At 45.6% G+C, this 12,088-nt stretch overlaps 1 pseudogene; it reads left to right on the top strand.

The window, feature by feature from the left end:
- The first annotated feature begins 3,013 nt into the window (after window positions 1-3,013).
- The window catches only part of LOC122492622, a 57,696-nt pseudogene continuing 48,621 nt past the window's right edge, over window positions 3,014-12,088 (top strand).

Genomic DNA, 12,088 nt, shown 5'->3' with positions numbered 1-12,088 from the left:
CACGTTCAGTGGAATACAAATCTCTCACAAAGAAGATACCGATTCCTTGAGGAGACTATAGTCAACCTAGCAAGCAGATTGGATGCAGAGCAGAAATGGAAACCCCCTGGAAAGGAAATGGGGATATAGAATGTATGGAGGGGATGGGGGGTTGGCTTTCCAGAACACAGACCACCAGGGCCATCAGAATCAGCCAGGAACTGGACTCTCACACGGAATGAGGCATAAGATAACACCTGTAAGAAAATGTCCATTGAAAAGCCTGAACCCTGTATTAGTGTGGGGGTGATTATTCCTCAAAGTGTGTATGTGTGTGCACGTGCTTTATACCCACTGTATACATATATGTATACTTTTTACTTACGTTTTCCCACTTAATAGTAGATTTTGATCATCTTTCCCGTCCCAAAGATATAGCTCTAGCTCACCCTGCCTCAATTTCTAGGAGGATTAGGAGTTCACTCCATGGCCGAGTCATCAGGTCTGTATTTCCTGGTTTACGGTGCAGTCCAGAGTCAGCGAAGATTCCCGGTGCACTGAGCACTCAGGCTCAGGGCCTGAGGGCACATCTTCCTTCTCCTCCGCACACAGGCTGAACAAAGGGAAGTTCAGCAGGGCATTAGAAGAGCCCCCAAAGTCCTTCTTTCCAACCCTGCCTTCTGCACGGCCCCCAGCACCCCCAGCCCTGCCACTCTAAGCTGGGTGGCCCTTCCTTCCCAGTGCCAAATCCTGGACAATTGGAAATTGCCGGTTCCAAAGTCCTCGGTTTCTTTTCAACCCAAACTTCTTTTATATCTCGAGACGATGTATGACACATTTTTAGTCCTCCAGTCCCTTTGCAAACTTTTTCAATTTCTTCGTCTCAAGGGTAAACACATGGACCTAACTCACACGCTGTGAAACGAGAAAAAATGCATTCCTTAAAGCCAGATGGGAAGACAGAAGAACTTATTCAGAGACTCCTACCCATGACAGGCCACGCTACAAGTGGAGAATCTTAAGGACTTGGGTAACAGAAAGAGCAGAGGGTAGAAGCAGGCACATTCATTCGACAGGTATTTGTAGAGCACCTTCTGGGCACCAGGGTTCTGCCAAGTGGCAGGGGACGAAGTGAGAGGGACAGCCAGGTGCCGGAAGGTACAAGAGCCCGCGTGGCCCATTCCTTCTGTGGTGTTAGGGTCTCCTGGACAACTGTGTATGAGTGGCCCTAGTCACGTGTCAGTCGGTGTCCCTGACCAGAGTTTGCAGCACCGCCAGCAGCAGGCGCCACCCTGGTCCCTCTGTACAGAGCAGGAGGAGTTACCACAGAGGTGAAGCACCTGGCCAGAAGAAAAAGCTCTGACAAGCACGAAATTCCAGTAAAACTCAATTCTTAAATAAAGTTATCAGATCAGAAATCCAAACAGTGAGCACTTAAGAGCAAGGAGGTGCATAAAATGAGAAAGTGCTGTACTCGGCACTCTTTTGGATGGGTAAGAGTTATGGCTGTTGTCCTTTTAGTGCCTGGGAAGGGTTATAAATAGCAATGGAAAAAGGGATTTTCCCATATGCTCTTTCAAATACACGCACGCACACACACACACACACACACACACACACACTCACACATTTTAACACCGCGCTGTATTTTTCAGATGGTTTCAAAATTTTAAACAAATGAATAACTCAGATGGAGACATTGAATGCGCCAGGTCTGAGCTCAGCAATGAGTTACACCAAAGAGCTAAAAGCATGGCTGTGTGAAGCAACCTCAAGACACAAACCAGGACTCTGACTCTTGAAGGAAGAGAGGGTTCCCATGGAGAAGTCTTGTTTCACTCGTTGCACAGAGCACCCAGATGCAGGATTATGACTATTGACCCTTCCCGGTGTGCCCGGATGGCTCCTTCCCTGGGCGGGGCCGGGTGCCCAGCGAGGGTGAGAAAGGGCTCCGGAAAGGCAGGAGAGCAGTCTTTCATTTAAGTCTAAACCATAGACAAGGAAAATCAGAACTTTCTCTCTGATTCAGGGGCCCACATCTATAGGCTCTTCTTTTCCAGTAAAAGAACAAAACTGAGAGATATTTCAGGATTCCGTAGCCATGATGTCTTCTACCTACAAATGATTAATTCTTGTCCTGGCAGTGACCAAAGGGAACCTGCTTCTAAGCAATGCTGCCACATGAACAGAACCAAGAGGGAAGATCAGGAAAAGGTGTTCTCTTGCCCCAAGGCTGCTACAGAGGCTGTTCGGAGGGCATTTGCAACAGTACAAACAGAAATGTGTATTTCTGGATCCATTTGTTTATTTATTCTTCGTTCAGTAGCTACTTACTAAGCACATCGGGCACTAAGAGCTAGGGAAGGGGCAAAAATTAACACATTTCGCAAATATATCTTGAACACTTAGGTTGTGCCAGGCTCTGTACTAGGTTCTGGGGATGGGTGATGAGTAAGATCAAAGAACTCCCTTCCTTTACAGAGCCTACGTTTTGCTGGCAGGCAGACAACTGACAGGCAAACACAGAACAAAGCAAGATAATGACCACGAAGGAAGTGACGACTGAGAAGGGCAATGAGGTAGACATTTTCTGGAAAAGGCTAATTTGAAAGGATGACTTTTTTCACTAAAGTTTGAAGGCTGACAAGGAAGTAATTACATAAAGAGCCAGGATGACTACTTCAGCCCAAGGGACGGCGAAAAGTGGGGAAGATCACATGGTGTTCACAGTACTAAAGGGACCCACATACTGATCCCTCCCAAGTCGGTCAGATAACAGACTCAACAGCAGTAGAATGATTTTTGACATTAAGGCGCATTGAAAATGGATAGAACCTTCCCAGGAGAAGATGGAGGTGTCCACGCCCCTCCTGGCAGATGAGGGTACAGATTCGGTGGTGGTGATGGTCCAAGGTGCCACAGTCAGTTCCTCTGGGCTTGATAAGGTGAGGACACTAAGGAATAAAAAACACTGCTGTGTTGGAGTAGTTAGCACAGACTTAAGAAGAAAAAACTTTCCTGATAGGCAGAACCAATGTTGCATTACCTTGCAACAAATTTGTTCAATTGCCAAAACATGGCCCCATTTATGATGAAATTTAGAATTCTAGTTCTACTGAGTTTTATGCTATTTATGGTTCTATGCCTGCCAAAGAAGTGGTTTTCAACTTGAAATGTGATCCTGTGGTTTCACTTAGAGCTAGTGCTCTAGCATCTAACGTATTTAGTCCTCATGGCCGTATATTAACGCTTTAACTTATTTAGTCCTCATGGCCGTATGTTAATGCTTTAATGTATTTAGTCCTCATGGCCATATATTAAGGTTAGCTGGATTTAAAATCCTGACAGACAAATGCAATCATGGAATGTTAAAAAATACAAACCTATTTCTAAACTAGCAGCCTACGTATTTTGCTTGGTGCCCAGATGGGGAGCACGTTTTAACTGCCATGCATGCTCCCAGGTTGTATGTTAATAATGGGTACAAGCTTTGGCATTATGCCAGCCCTGTCCTGGCAGCCATTTTGGGACAGGCTATTTCCAGCAAAAACAATAGCTTACGAGGCAGTTAAAAGTGATGTACCCAATGAAGAATCTAAATTTGCAGTGGTTGATCGATTTTCGGGTTTAAGAAGCAAACCAGTCACCAATTCCAAGCTCTCTGAGGAGACACCACCGCTGAATTAGAAGTCACAACCAGGAAATGATAAGCCGTTATCAAAAGCAGCTCTTAAAAATCAAAGGAAATATGAGGCAAAGAGAGCTGCAAAGCAGAAAGAAAGAAGTGACAAGAACCAAGATTTGGCATCGACCCCTACCCCACAGAGCACACCACGAAATACTGTGTATCTGTTCACATCTGGAGACTCTGAGACAGATGACAAATTCAAAAACCAAAGACCTGAAGGCAATAGAGCCCTGAAAGAACAGTCAGCAGCTGAAACCACCGCTAGAAAAACTCTAAGTTGGAGACGTTTAAAGAGATACCATCTTCTCGGGGCGCCTGGGTGGCGCAGTCGGTTAAGCGCCTGACTTCAGCCAGGTCACGATCTTGCGGTCCGTGAGTTCGAGCCCCGCGTCAGGCTCTGGGATGATGGCTCAGAGCCTGGAGCCTGCTTCCGATTCTGTGTCTCCCTCTCTCTCTGCCCCTCCCCCATTCATGCTCTGTCTCTCTCTGTCCCAAAAATAAATAAACGTTGAAAAAAAAAAAAAGAGATACCATCTTCTCCAGAAGCAGGAAGATTTGAAATTGGTTACTTTGAAGATCGACAGAGAGAGCAAGTTGTTAGCATAACGGTGGAAATATATCTTCTGCCTTAAACCCTGTGGAGCACCTGAATTTCCCCTACCCATCATGTACCCATGTTTATTGCTCATCTATAACTCAGCCATTTTCCAGGCTTTGGAATATATGTGAAATTAGTTAATAATGCCCATTAAATTGGCTTTTCCTACCTTTCAATACATGTAGAAAAGAGATGCAAATTTCTTAGCTAAGTTCAACAGACTCTAAGCCAAAAGTCATTATTATTCAGCATCACTTACATAAATGAATAAAGGCATTTAAATTAAAAGAAATACAGCCCATTAGACTGGATAAAAGGAGTCTGTGCAAAAGCAGCAAGGTATACCAAAGTTTGTCTCTGTAACTTTAGAATGAATATTTCTTTCTTTCGAACCTGTATTAACTTACTAAGTTGTTCAGTATAAACTCAATATAGTAATTTTCTGAAAAACTGAATTGCTTTATAGTCCACTTCCTCCTGGAGTCTTTAATATTTCCATTATTGTATTTAAAAAAAAATTTTTTTTTTAGCGTTTATTTATTTTTGAGACAGAGAGGACAAAGCATGAACGGGGGAGGGTCAGAGAGAGGGAGACACAGAATCTGAAACAGGCTCCAGGCTCTGAGCTGTCAGCACAGAGCCCGACGCGGGGCTCGAACTCACGGACCGCGAGATCATGACCTGGGCCGAAGTCGGACGCTTAACCGACCGAGCCACCCAGGCACCCCTCCATTATTGTATTTTTAAACCAAGACTCAGGCTTTGCTTTGTCCAAGGAGGACCCCCCCCCCCACCCCACCAAGAGTCTGAACACATGCCTGGGTGTCATTTCTCCTCACAAAGAGGAATTTATGCAACCTCTTTGGTAGCCTGGAGTGGTCAGAAATGGTGCTGGATGCAGAATTCTGGTGTGCTGAGCCTCTCATTTATTTCTGGATGTGTATTTCTTACCTCCCACAAGCTAAGCCGTATCTAAACCTAGTCAAGATAAAATAAAAAATCTCATGTGCAGTCTGTCAGGAAGGACAATGATAATTTAGGTGAAAGTTTCTAGCAGGTAACGGAACTTTTGAGAACAAGTAAACCTAATTAGAGCAGTAGAACACAGAGAAGAGAATGCGATGTGGCAAGAATAGGATCCAGAGAAACCATTTTGAGAAACCAGAGGGAGGCGGTTCCATTCAGCTCCCTGCCGGTGATGCCCTTTGCACAGGAAGACAGGGGAAGTCACATTTCCCCTCGCTGGCCCTGAACCTGTGTCTAGACCCAGTTGCCCAGCAGAAACAGGTCTCTGTGAATCGTCCAGGATGGCTGACATTTGCCGGGAGGGCACCATCCACCCGGAAAGTGTCACGTCTCTTGTGGTTTTTCTCTGTCCTCAGTCTTTACCTTGAATACAAATTTGAGCTGTTTGCATTGTTGTGGGACACAGAATTTCTCTTTTAATTTTTTTTAGTGTTTATATATTTTTGAGAGAGAGACAGAGCGTGAGCAGGAAAGGGACAGAGAGAGAGGGAGACACAGAATCCGAAGCAGGCTCCGGGCCCCGAGCTGTCAGCACAGAGCCCGACGTGGGGCTCGAACTCACAACAGTGAGATCATGACCGGAGCCGAAATCGGCCGCTTAACCGACTGAGCCACTCAGGCACCCCCAGAATTTCTCTTTTAAACTTCATGTAGCTGATCCTAGGTACAACCACAATCCACACTCTGCCTCCTTCTGGAGAAGGATGCTACTCCCCACTGCGGGCAGCAGGATGCCATCTCAAACTTGGAGAGCGCGCCGTGCTTTTTAACGCTGCATCAAAGGTGACCAGGGAGGAGGCAAAGAGGTAGGCTGATGCCACAAGATACTTTCAGTCTGAGGTCATTGGGAAGTAAATTGTTTCTTAGAGTAACAGCTGCTTGGAGAGGTGGAGATCTCTTCCAAATAGAAAAAGTGATTCTCATGGAGGAAATAAAGGCTCTGAAGGCAACATTTCTCACCATTTCCAAGAAGGGATAATAGAAATAAAGAGCTTTGGGGCACCTGGGTGGCTTAGTCACTTAAGCCGCTGACTTTGGCTCAGGTCATGATCTTGCACGCCGTGAGTTCGAGCCCCACGTCGGGCTCTGTGCTGACAGCTCAGAGCCTGGAGCCTGCTTCAGATTCTGCGTCTCCTTCTCTCTCTGCCCCTCTGCCTCTCATGCTCTCTCTCTGTCTCTCTCAAAAATAAAGAAACATTTTTAAAAAATTATAAAAATAAAAGAAATAAAGGGCTTGATTTTCTTCCTGTATACCTTTCTTTAGAATAACCCACTTGAGCAAGCAATGCCTCTGGTTTCTCTGCCCAGAGTTTAGGAGGAGGGGAGCCAGGCTCCGCATGGAAAACGAAGGGTGGTTTCTGCATGAGGAGAAACAGGCCCTCCTGTGAGGCTTAGAGAAAGTCTCAGCGTTCTTCCTCACACTGCTGTAGCTCTGTGACCCACATCCTTTCCCTAATTCCTTGGAAAAATGCAGGAAAAGCCTTACTTCCCTCAGCTCCTGGAAAACCATCGGAAGTCTGGCTCCTGCAGCCAGGTCCTTTCCCTGAAAGAACCCGACGAAGAGTGTGACTAGGGATATGTGACGTTTATTCTCAGGGATGACACAAGAGATAAAGGAAACGTAGGGATAATGGGAGCCTTAAAATCAAGCCAAACATCGTGGGTCCCACTCGTGCCTGCATCGGGGAGAGGAGGAGAGAAAAGGCTGTTTCCACCTTTGCTTCTGCTCTGCTCCAGCTCTGAAATCACACAGTCACCCAACCTGCATGATTCCTCAGGTTCCCTGGGACCCTGGGGAGGGTATGGGGACCCAGGTAGCATATCTGTCACTCATCCCTCTTGGAATCAGTACCCTATAATCACGGGCCTCCTTGGCACCTGCTTTCTATCCATTCTGTCATTAGAAGCCATCCTTTTGTTCATCTCGATACACAGTTTACAAAGTCTCTTCACAATGTTTACCCAAATCAACTTACTGAGAGGCAACAGTATGAGCACAATATGAGACTCTGCAGACCTAACGAACAGGGCTTGCTCCTGTCTGTCCTCAGGGAGCTTGAGGGCTGGCTCCTGTCTGTCCTCAGGGAGCTTGCAGCCTCGTAGGGGCCATGGGCATGGAAAAATGCTCACAGATCAACGACAGTGACGTAACCGTACGTTGTAAAATATGTTGTGAAGAAAACAGGACCTAAGACACAAAGTATATTAATTAGTATATTAAATGCAAATGGACACAATTCCCATATCAGGAGGCAGGAGGGGAAATGGGTGTGACCGCCTGAAGCCCTGAAAACCGGGTCTTCTCTGGAGGTGTTGACAACGTGCATGGGAGAGCTTCACCGCAGGTTGGTGGGATGGCCCATCAACAACAACATTAGCGACCTTCACATGTCAGGATGTGTAGGTCTTTCTCCCTGAGTCATTCTGTTGTTCCAGGGAAAGACCCTACGGTCTCCCACCACCGCAGTGGGAGTCTGGGGATATGTCTAAATCAGTTGTGAGCAACTCACTTTATTCCCCTCTTGTCACCCAATTTTCTTATGTGTCCGATGTCTCCATAGATGCAGCCTCCTTGTCCCAGTTTCCTTAGCAAAAGAAATCTCCAGTCTCCTGTGTGGGTGACAGGGGTGCCTACAAGTGCAAAATGGAAACGTGAGTGTCCTTGTTCAAAAAGCTGGGAACAATGCGTTGCTGCTAGAAGTTCTAACGTAACAAGCTTTTCTTTTCTTCCATGATCTGAATTATTCTGAGATCATTTAGTGATAATGGATCTGAGTTTTTATTATCGTTCACTATTTCAAAAAGCAAGATTAATTTAATGTTAATAAATGTTAATATTAATACTCCTGTATTTCTTTGGCTAAGTGCTACTCCACATATTCCAAGTCTTCCTCGATTTAATTATCAATCATTTTATTTATTTTGCTGGAATAGATTTTCCAGAAATTTGATAGAGTTTTTGACTGGTAAACTTTCTGAGTCCTCAAAGAGCTTTAGAAAAAGCTATTTTCACCTTTGTACTTATTTATTTTTTTCTTGGAAGAGAGTTGTAATTCAAAATCACATACCAACGACTTTGAAAAGATTGCCTCATGGCTTTCAGAAATCCTCTCCTGCTTCTGAGAAATTGGATTCCAACCTGATGTTCATTTCTTTCTAGAGAAACTATCTTCTCTTTCACTCAGCTTTGTTGGCCTGTAAGGCACGGTTTTCATCATTAGTTTTCTGAAATGTCACCACCACAGCGCATGCATGTGTCATTCCTGTTACATTTGTCCTGCTTAACACTCAGTGGGCTATTTCAATTTAAGGACTCATGTTTTCCTCTCTGAAAAACCGTCTTATTTATTTCTTCCCTTCAAGCCTCTGTTTTGTGTTTCTTTCCTTTTGCAAGTTCATTTAGACAGGATTTGAAACTCTTTGATAAACCTACTGTGTCTTAATGCTTCATTAATATGTTGTGGCTCTTTGTCTTTTGGGGCTACATTTTGGAAGAATTCTTTGTTGCCGCCCTCCAGCTTACAAATTCAAATTGCAGCTCTATCAGTTCTGCTCTTTAACACGCTTTTTTATGTCATTGTTCTTACTTTGTTCTCCAGATCTCTAAGATTTCTGTTTTAATTTATATATAAATTAAATCTCTTCAACATTATTTCATACATCGACATTAATTATACTGATTCTAAAAAATTTCCTGATGCTCTAAACTTTGCTTCCTAAGGCAACATCTTCTTCATCTAATTATAATTTTAATGTAATTCTGATGTAATTTCATGTTCCTCCGGTGATGCTGATTTTCCCCCAATGTTTGGGGATCTTTGGTTGTGTGGCCATCTTGATGTTCATTTCCTTGTCTGTGGGGTAAATGGACATGTATTTCTTCGGAGTACGATTTCCTTTGTATGTGTGTGTACTGTTAGGCATTTACCTATATGTATTGAATGAATGGCATCAGTCTTCTCAGGTAGGCAGTGTAAGTATTTAGGTATTTTTAGTGGTTGGACTAAGCAGGAATGCCAATATTAACTCTGACTTTGAGTAAATTATTTGGCTTGTCCAAGCTTCAACTTTTTTTTTTTTTTGAGGTGAAGGGGCAAAGGAAGATGTTGAGAAAGAATCCTAAGCAGGCTCCGTGCCCAGCACGGGGTCTGACATGAGGCTCCATTCCGTGACCACGAGATCATGACCAGAGTTGAAATCAAGAGTCAGACACTTAACCAACTGAGCCACCCAGGCACGCCGCAGGCTTCAACTTTCTAATCAAGAAAATGAGTATAGCGCAATAAGGCAAGGAGTAAGCATGACCTTGCAAATTTATAATACAGCGCCTGGCATATCGAAAATAATAATACAGATATTAACTGCTGTTTTGTTGGTTCAAATCAGAACCCAGAGGTGGAGAAATTGATACCTGAAGAAATGAGTCAGCTTTGGGAAAATTGGTGATGTGATGGGTTTCGATCCAGGAAATTTCCCAGTGCCTTTGCTCACTGTCTCCTCACAGAAATCTTCCACTCGACCCATGCCCTCTATCCTGAAAGTTCAGATGGGAGGAACACCACACATCCCCTCAGTATGGAGTTGAGCACACGAGGCCAGGCCTGGGCCGGAGGAGAACCCTATAACCGTTGAGCATTTGCAGCTTTCTACTGAGGATGGGAACCCACAGTGCCCTTTGGGGTTTCCATCCTCTAGGCCCATCTGTTCTGGGTTTTTTATTTTGATTTCCACTGATAGCTCTTGAGGACAGCTGAACATCTTCTTTCCGCCCAAGAACTGAGGAAAGCAAACCGTAGCCAAAACCAGCAGCTGTTGGTTTGTTTAATAGGGAAAATATCTCCCAGAGCTGCCAAGGATACATGATAGAAAGGGATCGAAGAAGCTCGAGGTTCTTTTCCCAAGACAAAAAGCAGATTTGAGCACACACACGAAAATATTCACATTGCTCACTTCCACCCCCAGATTCTGCATAGGAGACCCCTGACTCATTTTTTTAGGGATGCTGCCCAGACATTTGTTGTGGACTGTCAGTCCATAAATACATTTCAAGTTGTGGCTGCTTGTCTGTGCTCTCTCTACATGGTCCAAAAGCTCCTTGGAGCGGAGGTCCCAGGGTATCTGATAGCTGGAGAAGTCCTGCATCCAACCAGGAACATCTTTCTCCCTTGCCAGGCTAGCCAACATTCCTGCCTCTTAGGTCTGCAATCAGGCTGTGAGCACAGACTGGGTGCCAATCTGTGGGCAATGAGTTTATCCAAGCATGGAGAGGGGACGCAGTGACCTTGAATGTCAATTAATGCTACCTGATAGCATTCAGCTACAGTCCTGGCAGATGAGAAACTGGGGCAGGCCAAGTCATTCCCCACCCACTCTTCACATTCCAGTCCTCCTTTTTCCCCTGTTCTTAGTGCCCCCCATAAGATTTAGTTAAGCCAAATTGCACCCCCACACACCCCCTGCCTAGATTTCCCCCTCCAGCTGAGCCACCGAGAGGCTGACTGACTGCTGGGGGGAGCACACTTCCCTCTCTCCCAGTGCTGGAAGGAGAGGAAGAGTCCAGCTGAGATTTCTTCTTCTTAAGTGCTTCCAGCCTAGCCTGTCGGAATGGAGCAAGTCTGCAAACCGGGGTGAATATGGGTCAAAAGGGAAAAGACCGCTTCCATAAGCATCAACAAAACTCCTGGAGTTGGTGCCTTGCTGCTTCTAGATCAGCTCTTACTCAAGACTAGCCTTGCAGTGGGTCAAGAACAGACCCTGAATCAAGGATGAGGAGGGAGCATCAGGACTGGGTCTCACACCAGACCCGGCCAGCCTGACTTGTGACTTTTTTGGCTGGGTTCTGCGTGTCAGAGGCCAGCTTGTTCTCCGTGCAATGCTGTGTGACCGTCCTTCCTGCTGTGCCCTCAACTCTATTCCCTGGAATTAGGTCTTGTCCAACTCTTTTCCCTCTTCAGGAGGGATATTCCTGATGACGGCCAGAGCTTTGCATTGTGCCAGTGACGACTTCAGGGTGGCAACAATAAACTTTCTCCTTGCTCCTTCTGTTCAGGCACCCCCCACCTGCCCACACCTAGACAGTTTTGACAGTTGCTTAAACTGGACCAAGAGTTTCCACTTCATATCAGTGGCATAGAGCAGAGGAAAGAGCTATAGGGTCAGAGTTTTGTCAAAGTTGTGGCTCTACACTTACTATGTGACCTTGAGCAGGTCATTAACCTCATGGAACCCTACCTTCCTCATCAGCAAATGGCAGAACAGAAACTATTGTGGGGGCTTCCATGTACAAAGAGCTCTATGTTGACTAGTTCTCTTGCCCCTCCTGGCCCTTGTCTGACAGGTTGGAGGAAAGGATGTCCCTCCTCCTCTTCCTGGCATTTTCCTGAGTCCTAATATCCCAGCCAATTGCCTGTTCTGGCCTGGACCTCTGCTCCTCTACTCTCAGCAAACCGCTCTGTGGGGTTGGGATGGCTCCCGTTATCTATGGTGCTCTCCTAACCCCATCTCGACAGGATCGAACCCAGTCTCTCCTGCTCTCCCAGCTGAATAAGATCACAACAGAAATCACTGCCCAGGTTTGGGCTCCACCTTATTGCAGTGTCTGCCCAATACTGGGGCAGCCGTGGCTGTGGGCTCTCCAGTGATGGGGACCAGGGCATATGAAGTCTGCTTCTCAAGAGCGCCTGTATGTGTATTTCACAATTTCACACCCAGTGGCTTGCTGGATTAACAAGAGTTAGGAGGCATGCAATAAAGTCAACAGCCTTGGATTGGGACTTCACACAGGTTACCCAAGCACT

Source organism: Prionailurus bengalensis, chromosome D2 (assembly GCF_016509475.1).
Source record: "Prionailurus bengalensis isolate Pbe53 chromosome D2, Fcat_Pben_1.1_paternal_pri, whole genome shotgun sequence".
Lineage (NCBI taxonomy): Eukaryota > Metazoa > Chordata > Mammalia > Carnivora > Felidae > Prionailurus > Prionailurus bengalensis.
The sequence above is the reverse complement of the archived record's forward strand: the minus strand, read 5'-3'. Positions and strand labels throughout refer to the sequence as shown.